The sequence below is a fragment of the Acinonyx jubatus genome, chromosome E1 (genome assembly GCF_027475565.1).
Source record: "Acinonyx jubatus isolate Ajub_Pintada_27869175 chromosome E1, VMU_Ajub_asm_v1.0, whole genome shotgun sequence".
In the NCBI taxonomy this organism is placed as follows: domain Eukaryota; kingdom Metazoa; phylum Chordata; class Mammalia; order Carnivora; family Felidae; genus Acinonyx; species Acinonyx jubatus.
This window is the reverse complement of record NC_069397.1, coordinates 1,204,961-1,221,793: the sequence shown is the minus strand read 5'-3', so window position 1 is coordinate 1,221,793 and position 16,833 is coordinate 1,204,961. Positions and strand designations below refer to the sequence as shown.

The 16,833-nt window shown below is 58.2% G+C and overlaps 1 non-coding gene across 1 annotated transcript; it reads right to left on the bottom strand.

Annotated features, from left to right (window-relative positions):
- Positions 1–15,721: 15,721 nt before the first annotated feature.
- TRNAQ-UUG (transfer RNA glutamine (anticodon UUG)) lies at positions 15,722–15,806 on the bottom strand. Its single transcript has one exon. It is a non-coding gene; the product is annotated as a tRNA-Gln (tRNA).
- Between the last annotated feature and the right edge of the window lie 1,027 nt (positions 15,807–16,833).

The window sequence follows — 16,833 nt, the reverse complement described above, 5'->3', positions numbered from 1 at the left end:
TTCACGGCGGACAAGAGCGTTAGCGTTTTACGCATTTTGGGATGTGCCGGTTCTCGTACTGATGGAGCCGGAAAACGCGAGATCATGCACGTGTGGTTTGATGTGTTTTTGTCCCCAAAGCGTTCGCTTAAATATTGAAAAATAAAAGAGCAGGTGTATTAACACTCGTGGTATTATTTAAAGTTTAAATATTTTATTTTTACTCAAACCAGAGTTTATTATAATTTCACTTTCTGGCTGTCGTGGAAGAGGGTGTATCAGGGACATTCCCCAAAGCTGGGGGAGGGAAAGGAGATTTATTTTAAATGTTTATTTATTTTTGAGAGAGGGAGGGAGAGAGAGGGGCAGAGAGGGAGACACAGAATCGGAAGCAGGCTCCAGGCTCCGAGCTGTCAGCACGGAGCCTGACGTGGGGCTCGAACCCGCGAGCCGTGAGATCATGACCTGAGCCAAAGTCGGGGACACTTGACCGACTGAGCCCTCCAGGCGCCCCAGGAAGGCAGATTTTGTGTCAGCCTCCCTGCACTCACTGGGCATGGGCACAATGACGTCCTTCCTCTCCGGGGACACCCCTGTCTGGTCCATGCAGTCTGGGGGCCGCGGTTCTCAAACTGGACCTCCCGGTCCACACCGGGGTCACCCCCCACCCTCGACTGGTCCAGAGCGCGCACCCCCTTCTCTGCCTCCCTCGACTCCTGCTTCCCTCCAGCACCTTCCTGACCGCACAGCTCTGTCCACCCGCATTTATCCTCTGTCTCCACTGCTGGCCTGTGAGCGGCCCGAGGGCGGTAACCACAGGGCACCTGCGGGAAACCGAGGCTTCACCGGTAAGGGGCTGTGACGACCCGGGCCCGGCTGCAGACTCACTCTGCCCTGAAGGAGGCGGAAGACGAGGTTTCTGCCGCTCGGAGGTCAGCAAGCATGGGCTTGCAGGAGGGATGGTGACCCCGGCTCCAGGCCAGGCTGGAATTCAGTCCCCCAGGGGGCGGGCGAGGGGGGCGCAGGGGCCAGGGAGGCCCCGCCATTCTGCAAAGGCCCTTGGAGTTTCTTGGATGCTGAGGCCGGCTGGTCTGGGAGTGGCCACACGCGGCAGCTCCTGGGTATGGCCAGAGCCCTCCTTCTGGGCATCGTGGTGGCCAACGACGGGGGCATCCACTGATTCTCCCACCAGCCTCCTTCCAGGACCTCCAGGGCCGCCGTGCCCCCTCCTTCCCTGTATCAGGCAGGTTCCAACAGAGAAGCAGAAGGTGTGTGCGTTCTACCGCGAGGAACCAGCGTGTGCTCTTCCCCGGGACGAAGCGGGTGTGTGCGGGTTGACTTTCTTCTTCCTCAGGAAAGCCTCAGTCCTGCTCTGAAGGCCCTTCACCTGATTGAATCGGGCCCACCCAGAAGATCCACAATAATTTTTTTTTTTAAGTTTATTTATTTATTGAGAGAAAGAGCAGAAGCCGGGGAGGGGAAGAGAGAGAGAGAGAGAGGGAGAGAGAGAGTCCCAAGCAGGCTCCGCACTGTCAGCATGGAGCCGGATGCAGGACTCAAACCCAGGAACCATGAGAGCATGACCTGAGCCGAAACCGAGTTGGATGCTTAACCGATTGAGGCACCCCGGCGCCCCCAGAATAATCTTTTTTATTTAAAGTCAATGGATTAGGGGCACCTGGGTGGCTCAGTCGGTTGAGCATCTGACTTTGGCTCAGGTCGTGATCTCGCGGTCTGTGAGTTCAAGCCCCACATCGGGCTCTCTCTCTGCCCCTCCCCAGTTCATGCTCTGTCTCTCTCTGTCCCAAAAATAAATAAACGTTAAAAAAAAATTAAGTCAATGGATTAGAGAGGAAATACATAAGTAAACCAGAAGCTAAAAAGCTTGTTAAGGCAGCACTTGCCCCTCCGCGTTGGGGCGTCGAATCCTCAGTGTTCGAACCACCCCGATGAGCCCCGGGACGCTGTCTCCTTCTGTCTGGGCTGTCACAACAAAGCGTCACAGACTGGGTGGCTCACGATGGCAGAAATGTACGTGTGACAGTTCTGGAAGCTGGAGGTCGTAGATCAGGGTGCAGGCACGGCGGGGGTGGGGGCGCGGGGGGATGTCTGGTGGGCACCCTCGTCCTGGGCTTCTGGCGGCCAGCGTCTCACGACCTCACCTCGCGGAAAGGGGGCGGGATCGCTCCTCGCTCGGAGACCCTTTCACGTGGGTGAAAATCATGAGGCCCCACCTCGTGCCCTAGGCACCTCCAAGGGCCCCCCTCACCCCATCACCGTGGGGCCGGGATCTCCACGGACGGATCTGAGCCGCAAGGAGCCCGTGGCAACTCCGAACTCCCAGACGGACGGTCAGACGTCCGCCATCACAAACAACGGACCGCGCGACACCCCTGAACAGGCAGACATCGCACCGGTGGCTGGTCCTTTCACAAAGACTTACGTCTGCATTTCTGGGGGACACAGAACAGGCCTGACCGTCCAGGAGACCATGCTTTCCTTGCAAGTCACAGAGTCCACGCCGTGAGGGCGAAACCAATTGCAAGAAGAAAGAGAAGGCGTCAAAGAGGGATCCGGGCCCTTGCAGTGTGTGTGGTGTAGAAGCCAGACGGGGGAAGCCAAGAAAATGTGCCTCAGATGCCTTGGGAACATTTATCCCTTCTGTCGGGGCCTCTGCACGGGGGTCTGTCCACCGGCTTTCACTTTAACATTTACCGTTCTTTTCAAGGCCTTCGACACACGCGTAGAGGAAAGCCGAGACTCCTGATCAAGAATGAATTGGGGCCAAACAGGGGCCGTAAGGCAGTTGCCACGGCCCTTTGGAAAATCCGTTCTTATTAATAACACAGAGCTTTGCTCCCCCAGCTCCTCCCGCTGAGCCCGCGTGGGAAGGCGGCCTCTCCCCGGCGGGGGGTGTGTGGGTGTACCGCACCCCTACCCTTCGCCTGATGGTTCCCGCTCTCGCTGGCAGGGCTGTGGCGAGTTGGGGGCTGCAGGATGGAGGAGGTTCGGGTGGGGTTAGGCGGGCACCCCAGGCTGATGCCCCGCGTGCCTCTGTGGGAGCCAACTGTCCCGCGACACAGGCACACCTGCTGTCACCCCCAACCTGTGCCCGACACCGCCTTGCACTTCCAGCCGCAGACCCAGCTCTCCGAGGGGGACCCTGTGGCCCGGGGACCCCCTCCCTCGCTCCTTCCACCTCTCAGACTTTGAAACACCAGGGGTGTCCAGGGCTCCACCCCGGTGTCTCTCTTCTTCCCTCAGCCGTGCTCCCGCCCTCGGTGGCCTCACCCTTTGTCGGGTCCTGAGGTGCCACTTACCCCCACATTTGTCCCTCCCAGCTCAGATCCCTCCCCCGATCTTGGGTCTTGGGGTGAACAAGCAAGCGGGGCTTGGGGGGCGGGGAATTCAGTCTGTTGTGTTGATCTTTCCAAAGAGCCAAAGGGAGCACCTTGTATCTCCCCGGGACGTCTGACCGCTCGCATCTTACGACGTGGGCTCCACGCTGTTCCCACGCGGAACCACGTCCTGTCCCCCGGAACCCGGCGGACCTGGGTGACGGTCCTGACCGGTGGGGCGGGCGTGGCCGGAGAGGTGCCGTGGGATTTCTGAGGCTTGACCGTCCATCCCTGTGTCGTGGGCTCGGCCCGGCTCTCCTGAGATGCTTTTGCAAGCCAGCCACGGCGCCGAGAGGGAGGCCACGTGGCGAGGCCGTGTGGAGGGCCACACGGGGGGCTCTGGCCAGCAGCCCAGCCGAGGTCCAGCCAGCAGCCAGCTTCAAGCACCGGGGCCCGTGACTGAAGACGCCCACAGAGCATTCTAGCCTCAGCCATCGCGAGAGCTGCAGCCGTCGGGCCTTCCTGGCTGAGGCCCCCGCAGGGAGAAAGGAGACAGGTGGTCCCCGCTGGGCCCCCTGCAAGCTCTGACCCACGGAGTTCACGGGGCTTTGTTACGCGGGGCAGCCGGTCCGCCGTGGGTCCGTGGCTACCCTCCCTCCTCTCCTCCTCAGCTTCTGTTCCTGGTTTACTTCAGATGCCATCTCCCTTGTGTGTGTCCCTCCAGCGACCCCCTTCCCGCTCCTCCCGCCGATCGGAGCCCGACTCGGTTGCCAGGCCCGTCCCCTGCCTGTGTGCGTCCGCTCCCACAGCTCTGCTTGTCGGGCCGGGATTTTTCTTAACCTCTCAGCCTGGAGGACTTCTGGCCCTCGGGCCACCAATCCCACAGCTTCTTCTTTGTAAAGAAGGCTCCGGAAGGCTCTGGACTCATGCCTCTGGAGCGAGGGCAGAGCTGGGCTGTGGCATGGGCTGGGAGACCCCGTGTCCGTCTACACGGCAGCTGTCACCCGGGTCCAGATGGGTCTCCCTCTGTTGGGTTGTGGACTCAATACAGCCAGACCTGATTCCCCCGGAACAGGCGTGAGTTTATGTAAAGTCTCGGCTTGTCAGGCGAGTTTGCAATCCTGTCCCAATCGATTAGCCACCTCCTTCCAGGGCTCACTCCGTAGTGTTTCTAGGGGGCTCTCCAGGGCTGACCGAGGGCTGCGAACCGCTGAGGGCAAGGCTGACCCCGTGCTCACCGTCTCTGGAGCCCAGACTTTGCACGGACTTTGCAGGACGCATCCCGGGCCAAGGAGACCACTGGTTCGTCGGTCCCTGGAAGGAGGGTTCAGATGCCGACCTCCACTGCCTCCCCCCAGCGCGGCCACGTGGAGTCCCAGCCGCCTCCTCTCCGGCTAAGCCGCCCGCCCTGCGGTTTTCTCCTGGGAAGCGGCAAATCCAAGCTCGCTGGGGACCCCCCTGCCGGAGCCCGACCTCTTCCACAGCCCTCCGGCTGCGGTGTTTAACTCCGCTCCGAGACAGGTGCCTCTGCAAACCCCTGGTCTTAGCCGAAGCAGGACCGATTATCGCAACGTCCCCGGAGGACCCACGAAGGGTGTTCCCTTCCACAAGCGCCGAGGACAGGCGGTGTGGCTTGACGTGGGCACGTCATTTGCTGATGGCAAAGCATTATCTCTTCTTTATGAATAATGGGCGACATTGGCTGGCTCATCATCGTTTGAGAACTGTAGCCATAGTAACATGTGTTTTGCCTGTTAGCGGGAGATTTTTTTTCCCCCTCTCAAAGGCAACAGCTTATTTGACGGTGTTCCTATCCCCCCACTGGGGCAGTATTTGCTGGGTTTGTAGCTCCACCAAAGTCAGAAGAACGGGATGGTCTTTGCTGCCGGTGAGACCCTTGGAGGCTGCCACCGCGGGGGGCGGCGACGTAGCAGCCAGATTCCTTTCGGCCACGAATCGTCCTGTAGAACAAAAGACACAAGTCTCCGGTGGAAGGACTCAGTGACCACAACTTGGGAGGTCGTGTGCCCATGCCTGCCATTTTTCAGAGGAAAGGACTCAGGTTTCAGGAGAAAAAACCCAAATGCAAGGATTCCACATGCGTGCAAGCCCGAGGTGCCCTTGCCCCGCTGTGTGCCCGTGCTGGGGGGCGGGCTGTTACCCCAACTCGGGGCTCGGTTTCTCTTTCTATAACTGGGAGCCCATGGAGGAGGGAGGAGCCGGTGAGATCGGGCAGGGAGATGAGGGGGCCCAGTGTCAGTTGAAGGCAGTGGGGTCGGTCGGCTTGGAGAGGATGGCTGGAGGCTTTCAGGAGAATGATGGCCAATTTTGTCTCCCTTCTTTCTCTCTCTCTCTCTTTTTAAAATTTTTAATGTTTATTTTTGAGAGAGAGGGGGAGACAGAATGTGAGCAGGGAGGGGCAGAGAGAGAGAGGGAGACACAGAATCTGAAGCAGGCTCCAGGCCCCGAGCTGTCAGCACAGAGACCGACGTGGGGCTCGAACCTACGAAACATAAGATCATGACCTGAGCCAAAGTCAGATGCTCAACCGACTGAGCCACCCAAGCGCCCTTCTCACTGATGATGATGCCCATTTCAAATATCTGAGAGGCCATCTAGGGACAGAGGGATTAGACTTGCTCTGTGTGGCCCCGAGGGAAAGAACTGGGTCCCTGTGCGTGGGAGGACACCAAAGGGAGGCGTATTTCGGTCTGTCCGGGGCAGAGCTCTCTCCCTGCCATTGCTGCCCAGGCAGGGAATGGCCAGTAAGGGCGGTTCTGGTGCCCTGGGCCAGGGCCTCCGGGGATGTGACTCTGAGACATACTTGTGATGCACACGTTCATGGGGACGTGTCCTTGTCACCAGGATCTGGGGAGAGGAGCGGAGGAAGCCCGGCTGGGCAGACGCAGGAGGCGAGATCAGCCACAACAGAGGCTTCGGTTGACCCCACGGGGAGCCCTGGAGCAGGGGTGCCCATTAGCACCGTCCTGAATGGAGGCTGACCAGTCCCTGGACACAGTTGTCCCAGGGGAGGGGGTTGACCTTGGACAAGTCTGCTCTTCAGCTGAATGGAGGAGAACAGGTCAGCCGAGAGCCTGGGAGTTGGGAGCTGGGAGAAGGAGCCTGAAGGGGGCCCTGGCCGGTGCTGGGGCTGCAGGGACCTCTCCATCATGAGACTTCTGATGACCCTTCCACTGCTCACATTCTATAATAAAATATAGGGTCTACGGAAGACCCCCTTTGGTCCCCATGGGGCCTCCAGACGGAACCCCAAGTACTGTCTGCTAACTTCTAGCTTCAAGCTCTTGGATCCTGGGCAGCCGCTGACCACTGGCTCCAGAAAGAACAGTTTACCTCTTCCACATTCAGGCACATATTAATCGAGTGTCTTCCTCTAGGGGTGAGACACACAAGTGTGGACAGATTTCTGTCCCTGATGGGGTCACATTCTACTGAAAGAGACAGAAAACAATAATGGAGATAATCCTGGTAAGGGGACTTGGAAGCGTTGCCCACAGGCACTCCACCAGGGAACCAGTGACACGGGAACAATCCGAGTGCTGTGGGGGAAGCTGTGTTTGTGATCATCTGGGGGGACAGAGGTCCAGGCAGGAGGAAAAGCAAGTGCAAAGGTCCTGAGGCAGGAACGGTTTTGGTGTCTTCCAGCAGGCTCGTTTAGCTACGCAGAGCAGGGCAGATGAAGCTGAGCTTTCAGCAGCAGGCCAGCTGCTGCATTGTAGGTCCATCTGGGGACGGAGGAGGCACCTTCAGTGCGTGCAGTTAGACGCCCCTCGTGGCTCCCATGAGAGAAGACCCCAGCTCTGCTGCACAGTGCCGACAGGAGACTGTCCTGGGATTCCAGCTCATGTGGTTTTTTTCCTCCCCTGAAAAGCTGGCGTGATTGCAGGACCCCCCTTGTAGGGGTGTGGTGAGGAACTAAGGTCACGATGCATGGGGTGCTTAACTTAGCACCCGGCTCCACAGCAAGTGCTCACTAAACGCTAGCTTTCATCTGAGCTCTTCAATTCAGAGAGCTGAGGGGCTGGGCCTTCACCTCTGACCTCCGACTCCAGGGGGCACGCGTCCTGTCGATCCCAACTCCCAATGAGGAAAAGCAAAGCAGAAGCAAATGCAAAAGGAACAAAAAGGAAAAAAATTCTATGCAGATCCTTCCCTCTCTTCCCCCCACCCCCCCCCCCGTCTCAGTCGTTGTCTCTCTCCGTCTCTACCCCTGTCTCTCTCCGTCTCTGTGTATGTCTCTTGGTGGGCCTCTATGTGCTCAGTCCCGCCTGTTTGCCTGTCTGCCCCTCGCTCTGTCTTGTTTTTCCGCGTTCATTCTTTCCTTCTCGCCCCTCCCCTCCAACCCGCACTCCCCCGCCCTCTCTCCCTGCCTCTTTCTCTCCCTTCCTTCCTCTCCCTCTCCCTCCCCCCTCTCTTTTTCTCTCTCCCCCTCCCTTTCCCCCTTCTCTCCCTCTCCCTCCCCCCTCTCTTTTTCTCTCTCCCCCCTGCCTCTCCCCCTTCTCTCCTTCCCCGCTTCCCTCCCTTGGCCCAGAGCCCAGCGAGGCTCCCACAGGCCCAGGGACAGGCCGCTCTCCATGGTGCTGAAGAGGACAGCGGCTCCTGGCCTCCGGCCCTCATTAGGGAACAGAGATGGATGGAGGTGGTTTTCCTTGCACAGCAATCAGCAGGGACTCTCCATCTGCTGGGGCAGGGAGACCAGCCTCCCTGGAGCACAGCAGAACCCTTCAGTCGTGACAGCGGCTGCCCCTCTGCCCCTTCCCCCCGAACCCACTCCATCCCGTCTTGGACGTCCCCATGTGGCCTCCCTGGTCTCTGGACTGCAGCAAAGCAGGTTGGAAGCAGATTTATTTCTCCTGCTCTAGTGGCGCATAGCCGCTCCTGGTGAGGGAGCCAGGGGCTGGCCTTCTGGAAACAGAGGCGCTCTCTCCATGGAAACCCTTTTCGAGGACAATGGTGGCGAAGAGCCCAGCCCCTTTGTCCCTCCGGGAAGCTTTCTCCACTAGCACCTAAAGTGAATTAAGGGATGAGGGCCTGGGGATTATCTTTTCTGCTCCCTTTCAGCCAGTGATGGGTGCGGGGGAGGGCCCGGGGCTCGAGGGGCTCTGAGCAGGGGAGCTGTGGTCGCAGAGCCTAAGGCAGCCACGCACAGATCTCAGTCCCAGCCCCGTCGCTAACTCTGCTCTCTGGCGAAGGATGCGTGGTCCCCATCCGAGGCGGGGGGCAAACGTGTCTGCTCTGCTTCCTCACGAAGGCGTTATGAGGATGTGGCAGAACACAGGATGAGAGGGTTCAGAAACTGAGTGTTGTGCACATTCTAACAGATCTAATTTTTGGAGTGATTTCTAAGGCAGGACCTTACATACATGAACATCCTAATGGTGGTTAGGATGTTATTGATCCATTTAAGGGACCAGGAGACTGAGGCCCTGAGGACCCACGTGGCTAGTGAGGGGGGAGAGCTGTCCTTTCTTGCAGGACAAGCTTCGGCCGGTATCCCCACAGCCCAGTGGTCCCGATGGAGTGTCAGACCCAGGAGGACGGCAGGGTTGGAGTTGGCCAATCCACAGATGTGCGAGAGGCTGACCTTGGAGGCGCCAGGGGGCGGGTGGAGGAAGAAGATTTGGAGTTCCTTCTGGGGGTGGGGGGACCATCTGCTCTGTGCTCTTTCGGATCAACTACCCTCAAAATTTGTGACTTTCACCGACACTTTTGGGCCACAGGGATTAAGGAGACCAGGCATCTGTTCCTTACCTGTCCAGAGAAGGACAGTTATGCCCGAAAAAGGTGTTTCTGAGAGTCCAGGAAGGGTCCCTCCTGGCAACAAGGACCCGGCCTGGGGGTTCTGCAAACAGCCGGAGATTCTTGTCTTCCCATCCACCCGCCGGCAGCCTTGGCTTCCAGCCCCAGACACAGCCACTGACGGACGGCCCTCACCTCTGTTTTGAAGATGCCAAATATGATTTTAAAGTCTTGCTTTGTTCGAAACTCCAAGCAAGCTTTTCTGGGATAGACAAAGAAGCTGGGGCCAAGGGGAAGTTACCAGGGAAGACTTGGAAGTGAGTTGAATTGAGTTTCTACAACTGGGATGTTGACCTTCATGAGTGTGGATGTGAATTCGGTTATACTTATTTTCAACTAAAAATGTGGTTAACCTCTCCCCAACCCCCCACCCACGCAGCTTGCCATGTTTAAAAAACTTTAAAAACAATGTTTTTTAATGTTTATTTCTGAGATAGAGAGAGAGCATGAGTGGGGGAAGGGCAGAGAGAGAGGGAGACACAGAATCAGAAGCAGGCTCCAGGCTCCGAGCTGTCAGCACAGAGCCCGACGTGGGGCTCGAACTCACAAACCGTGAGATCACGACCTAAGCCGAAGTCAGTTGCTCAACCGACTGAGCCACCCAGGTGCCCCTAAAAAACTTTTTTTTTTAACGTTTATTCATTTTTTTGAGAGAGACAGAGAGACAGATCCCAAGCAGGGGGGTGGGGGCAGAGAGAGAAAGGGAGACGCAGAATCTGAAGCAGGCTCCAGGTTCTGAGCTGTCAGCCCAGGGCCTGATGCAGGGCTCGAACCTGTGAACCATGAGATCGTGATCTGATGCTTCACCAACTGAGCCACCCAGGCGCCCCTATCACTGTGCCCTTTTATCAGAGTCTAGCCCAAGGCTTTTCACAGAATGCACAGTATGTGAATGAATGAATGAATGAATGAGGGAATAAATGCCAACAACAACAGCTCTCCACTCTGATTAGTTGCTATCAGGATTCATAGCCATGTCCCCACACTTGCTGTGAGACCCCAGTGGTCCATGGGGACCTAACGGGCCTGAGGCCTGGGTTCTACTGCTGGGACAGCCCCTCCGTGCTTGTCTTGGGTCATCCAGTCCTGAATGTCCTGGCTGCTCGAATGGGCTGGGGATCATGGTCCCCTGCATCCTTCCATCCTGTGTCTGCAGGAAGGGTGTGTGCACGTGTGTGGATGTGCGAGTGTGTGTGGGTGCGTCCTTGCACTCTGGGGGAATGGCCAGACCCCCGGAGCTCACGCATGGCCTCCGAAATTCCCTCATTCTCTGTGTGAGTCAGGACTCAGTCACGGCAGTGGAAGCATGTTGAGTTTTATGGACAAAAGCCGTTTATGAGAGGAGATAGACCTTGCGCAATTGTGGGAGCCGGGTAAGACCTCCTTGTGACATTGTCGCTTCCGTGTCTGGAGCTGGGTCTGAAGTCATGTTGATCCATTTGAGCCGCCCAGTAGAAAGGACAGCTGGACGTGAACCTGGAGACAGCAAATACAAGCCGGAGGCCAAGAAGACGATGGGAGCCGGTGACGTGCCAGATCTGGCTCGATCCAGCGTGCCAGGGCTTAGTATGGAATTTTCAGGAGAATTATGAAATTCTGAGGCTTAGTATGAAATTTCTGTGATCCAGCGGTTCAACGCAGCCATTATTAAAATTTTAACTATATAAACGTACATTAAGTAAGTTACAGAATAACAAGAGTGAGGCATACTCAAAACTCATCACTTCCTAATTATCTTGCGATGTGTTATTATCACTTACGCTTCTGGGGTTATTTATGTCTCTCCGTGTGGCGGAAACACTATATAGTATGGCACCACCACGGACCCCTTTCCAACTCCACGTCCGGAGATATCATGGCGGCAGCTTTAAATTAGCCCCCGGGTGGGAGTATTTATACCACAGAAATTGGCAAACGCTTAAACCAGGCTTGGATTTATTACATTGTTGCATGCCTAGGCTTGTTCATAACACAAATGAAACTTAACCTTCCCCCCTCATGTTTATAGCACAATGTAGCAGTAGAAAAACTGGTTACATTGTGCATAAAGGAAATATTCTTCTGGTATCCAGAAGTATTTTTCAATGTAGCGAGGATTCCCCTTTGTCCTACTTGTCACCAGAAGCAGGTACCGCTTAGCAGCGCACTGTTGGCCGTGTCTTCTTCTCATGGCCTCCGATGCCCACAGCCCCGTGTGGCAAAGTGGAACACACACCTGGCCCAAGACTTGGGGGGTGAGAGGAAGGGAGGGAGCAGGAGCTGGAGGAGGTAAGCCAGGTGCCCCTGACACCGGCAAGGTGAGTGGGCAGCCAGGGCAATGGGTCTGTGTTCTTTCCCTGACTTCAGAGGACCACGGCTGGTGCTTTATTCTGCCTCCCAAATTTTGTGCCACCCTGAACTTGGAAGCATGTGCGGAAGGGAATTTGGACGAATGTCGTTCCCGCTGAGCCAGGCTGGCAGGGCCCCGCGCCTCCCCCGTCTCTATGACATGGTGTGAGGCTGGGTGTGAATATCCCTGGGTGTCACAGCTGTGCCTGGACTGGTGGCTCCTGCACTGGGTGTGGCGTGATCATGTCCAACCGCCAGGGTCAGGGCTGTGTGGAGCAGGTCTGCCGTGCCTACGGGCTGCCTTTGGCGTGATCATGTCCAACCGCCAGGGTCAGGGCTGTGTGGAGCGGGTCTGCCGTGCCTACGGGCTGCCTTCACCGGAAGCTGGGGATGGGCTGTTCTGTAGGAGCAGATGGAATGACCCGCAGTCAAGGGCATCTAAGTAGTCTTTTTGTGGGCACCGTGTGTTAATTGCCATGGCAGGTATGACAAGGCATCTGAGCTGAAGTGGTGAAGGGGCTTGTGGGGAGAAACCATGTAGAATTCCCTGCAGTGTGGAGTCTTGGGTCCCCTGGATGGCCCAGCCGGGCTCCTGGGTCCCCTATATGGGCCAGCCAGGCTCCTGGGTCCCTTTGATGGGCCAGTCGGGCTCCTGGGTCCCCTTGATGGGCCAGTCGGGCTCCTGGGTCCCCTTGATGGGCCAGCCGGGGTCCTGGGACCCCTTGATGGGTCAGCCGGGGTCCTGGGTCCTCTTGATGGGTCAGCCGGGGTCCTGGGACCCCTTGATGGGTCAGCCGGGGTCCTGGGTCCCCTTGATGGGTCAGCCGGGGTCCTGGGTCCCCTTGATGGGTCAGCCGGGGTCCTGGGACCCCGTGATGGGTCAGCCACGGTCGTGGGTCCCCTTGATGGGCCAGCCGGTGTCCTGGGTCCCCTTGATGGGCCAGCTGGGCTCCTGGGTCCCCTTGATGGCCCAGCCGGGTACCATTTGTCAGGGGAGAGACAGAGGACTCATGGAAGCACCTGGTTGCCCCGGCCTTGTGAGCAGATGCCCTGAGTCCTCCCAGTGGGCTGGCTTCCCGGCTCTTTGCTGGCACGGCCAAGGCTTTGCCAAGCAGGGGGTGTGAGGCTCAGAGCTGCCAAGGGCCGGGTCTTCATCCGCTTGGCTGCAAGCATCGTCTGACGGGCCAACATGTGCTCCGCTGTGCGAGCAGGGGGCCGATTGGAAAGGCTTCAGTCAAGCACGACCTTGGCTGGCTGGTTCCCTTGCGGATGTCTGAGCTCGCAGAGCCAGGGCGGGCGAGGCGGTTCCTGGGGAAGGGATCTTGCGTAGGCGGAAAGGGGACAGGAAGGACCTGGACGGGCCTCACTTTCCTTGTTGCCCAGTGTGGACGAGAAATTCCCCTGGGACTTCCGGAGGCCCCGCTGTCACACATCAAGCGCTGGTGGCCCTCGCCACGGTCACCAGCATGGCCATGTGAGTCAGTCCGAGCCGGGCTGATGGAGGCACGGGCAGAGGCGCTGTCTGCACCCCGCACCTGCCCGCCGCCCGTGGCCCTGCGCCACCTGGCTTCCAGCCTGCGCCAGTCCTCTCATTCTGGGCGTTGTCTTGGGCTCTGGCGATAGTTTTCTTTCCCTGGGGGGCTCTGGGCTTGGCGTCTGGTGCCCCCTCTGTGCATGAAGCTGCAGCCTGACGCTCTGGGCCAGGCCGCCAGCTCTCCCAGTCCTGCTTGGCTTTGCCGGCGGAGGACGGCCATCAGGACACAAAGACCTTCCTGACCGTCCCCGTGCTGCTGTCTGACCAGCTGACCATCTCATTAGGGCAGAGGCTCGTGTCATACGAGGATGGGGGGAGTTGGGGGCCCTCCAGGAAAGCAGAGAGCGTCCTCCTCCGCAGACAGCTGCTCTGGGCTGCGATTCACCCGCTCCCATCCCTTCTGCCTGGTCTCATGCGCCCTCCTCCCCGTTAAGGGGGGCTCCTGGGTGGCTCAGTCAGTTAAGCCTCCGACTCCAGCTCAGGTCACGATCTCGCCGTTCCCGAGTTCGAGCCCGCGTGGGGCTCTGTGCTGACAGCTCAGAGCCTGGAGCCTGTTTTGGACTCTGTGTCTCCCTCTCTCTGCTCCTCCCCCACTTGTGCAATAAAAAATTATATAAAAATTATATAAATTATATAAAAAGATGCCCAAGCCCACCGGGGGCCCACGCACTCACTCTCTGCTCCGCGTGGGCACCTTGTGTGGACGGGTCTGAGCCTCCTAAGCACAGCGCTGGGCTGCTCCGGGGTGAGGCATCTCCAACACTCCTCCCTCCTCGGCCGTGCTCTCCGAGGTCCCGGAGCCTGGGAGGACTACGGGATTCGCGCTGCACGAGGCCCATTGCAATACTTAGCAAAACACCGCCAGCCGCTGAGGCAGAGGAATCGTTCTTAAGTGGCCGAGGTTTTGACCTCCAAACCTCGAGGCAGAATTCAAGCGATCTGTTGCACCCCGTGGACGGCTTCTCAGACCCGAGGCCATCCTGTCTGTTTTCTCCCTTTGCACTCAAATCCGAATCTGAAGTCTCGTTGCTACAATGCAAGGAAAAGCCAACGCCAGGGGGAGCAGGTCTGGAGAGGAGAGAAGACAGAGGATTTCCTGGCTGTCCTCCCCCTGCCCTCCCAGGCCTGGGCAGCGGCCTCGGCCCAGCTGCATAGACCAAGACACACACACACACACACACCCGCCTATATAAGGAGCTGGCTGGCGTGGTTACGGAGGCTGACAGGCCCCACCATCTGCAGGGTGAGTCGGCCGGTTGGAGACCCAGGAAAGCTGGTGGTTTAGTTTCAGAGTCTGAAGACCTGAGACCTGGGGAGAGCCGTGTTTGAGAGCGAGCCTCAGTGCGAGCACAGGGGGGCGGGGGAGTCCTGTCTTCCTGGGGGAGGGTCAGCCTTTGCCGGTACGGTGGCCCCACTGATCGCATGCGCAGGAGTGGGGGGGGGGCGGGGGGAGCACCCGCCGACTGAGTCCGCGGACTTAACTGTCCATCTCATTGGAGGCGCCCTCACAGAGGCACCCAGGAGGATGTTGGAGCGAGTGCTGTGAAAGAGTGTTTGCTGAGCAGAGGCCAGTCGGCCAACAGGAGAGAGGAAGCTTTCAACCCGTCAAATATCCGGTCCGGTCGATGCTCTGAAATCTGGTTAACCGGACGCTGCCTCCGCCCCCAGGAGAGTGAACCTCCTTGCATTTGACGCGGATTCACCCTTCTGGGGAGAGAGGGCGATAGGGAGAGGGTGCTTCTGGCCCTCCGGAACCCAGACTCCATTCATTCTCTGGGCACCTGCCTGCCCGCTGAGACCCTCTCATCCCCAGATCCAGCCCCTGAGCTCCCCCTCCCGCGCCCCGTAAAAACCCTCCTATCGGAGCAAAGCAACTGCCCGTTCCATTTCCCTCCCACATCTCGTGGCGCGTGTCTTTATTTAACACAGTTGGCCACGTGTTTGTCGAGGGCGGGGGCCACCGTTCGCAGAGCGGACAGCGTGAGCAGGCATTGAGCCCGGTGCTCTGTGGGCGCCATTCCCATTCGATCCTCTCACAATGCCTGGAAACAGGTGTCTAATCTGCTCTCGGCGGACGAGGAGACGGACGGACGCTCGGGAGGGTTCAGTGTGATGTTCCCAAGGCCACGCAGCCAGGAGGTGGCTGGAATCGGAGCCCTAAGACAGGCCTGTTTAGAGTAAGGAAGGACTGGGGGCTGCAGACGCGCCCCGCCCCGGCTGGGGAAAGAAGCCAGCCCCCTTGCGCTTGCTGTGAAGACGCTCCCACCTCCCCCAGCTCAGGAAGGCTGTCAGCCCGTCTTGTCACGTCAGACTGCAGGACGGGAGAGACGTGTGCGTGGGAGGCTCTGAAGCAGGGGATCCCTTAATAGATGAGGCTCCTCTCAGCCCCCAGGCTCGATGTCCCCTCTGTGGCGGTGGGGGTGGGGTGGGTAGCATCAGTGCACGAGTCCCGGGCGGCCTCTGCAGGGCTGCGACCAGGGTCTGGAGGGGGAGTCCCGTGCACAATTTCAGGGGCACCCGAAACTCAGCAACCAACATAAATGATCTTGGAATGCGACGTTTGGAAACCAAAGTTAGTGCAAAATACCCATGATGGAAAAGTATGAACACTTAAAGTGTTTTTATGTTTATTTTATTTTTGAGAGAGACAGAGAGGGAGGGGCAGAGAGAGAGGGAGACACAGAATCCGAAGCAGGCTCCAGCCTCCGAGCCGTCAGCACAGGGCCCGACGTGGGGTTTGAACCCACGAACCGGGAGATCACGGCCTGAGCCAAAGTCAGATGCTTAACCCACTGAGCCACCCAGGCGCCCCTTACTGTTAATTTTTCTAATAAAGTCAAAGGTCACTCACTATTTCTATTTTCTTTCGGAGAAGACCGCAATACATGACCCACAGAACCCCTGTGTCTTTTGTCTAGACGTTACTAAGCGCTGGTTGGAAAAGTCCACTCGATGGAGAGTCAGTCCCAAGTCACTGCTTAAACCCTGTCCCCGTTGTCAGTGGCAGGACCTCGCGGAAAATCACGAGGCTCCAAGCCCACCTCCCCCGACCCTGCCCGGGGTGGGGGGGGGCAGGTGTTGGGGCAGATTCTAGGGAGATCATGGAGGTGCAGCTCTTTGCAAAATGGGGGGTGCCGTGCACACTGCGGGTAAATCACTAAGGTCCCATCTGTCCAGCGCTGTATTATGTTATTTAATTCTTTTTTTAATATTATTTAATTCTTACCACAATGCCCTGCAGAAGGACTACTTTTGTTATTGTAACGATGCGGCTTAGAGAAGAACCGTGACTTGATGAGGCGGCCACATGGGTCTCCAACACACTGCATGGCCGAGATTTGAGGATTTCTCTCCCAAACCATCGCAGACCCTGGAGAGGGGGCGTGAGGGATTCCAGGGGGACGTCTGTTCGGATTCGGGGTCCGGGGCTGGGCGGCTTCGGAGGGGTCCTTGCTGCCTAGCGGCACGGGGGCAGATGGCCTGCACGGAGCCGGTGACCGCTGCTGTGACTGAGCCAGGCAAGAATCGCGTGCTCCGCCCCCTCCCGCCCCCCCCGCGTCTCCGGGCATCGCTATGGAAACCCAGCCCAAGCCTTCCTCGCCGTGAGGGGCCTTTCCTGCGTGTTTTCCCTCCTGGCCTCAAAGCTTACAAATCACTCTTTCCTGTGCGGAGATCAGCTGAGCCTCCTGGGCCTCCGTCTGGGCAGGTGACTGACAAGTCAATTTGGTCCGACAATTGTTGGGGCTGGTTTTTCCATTGAACCGTGTTCCTTGTTTTGGCTCTGGTAACCGGGTTTTGAGCTGGAGCCGGGGGGCTGGGAGTGGGGGGGATCAG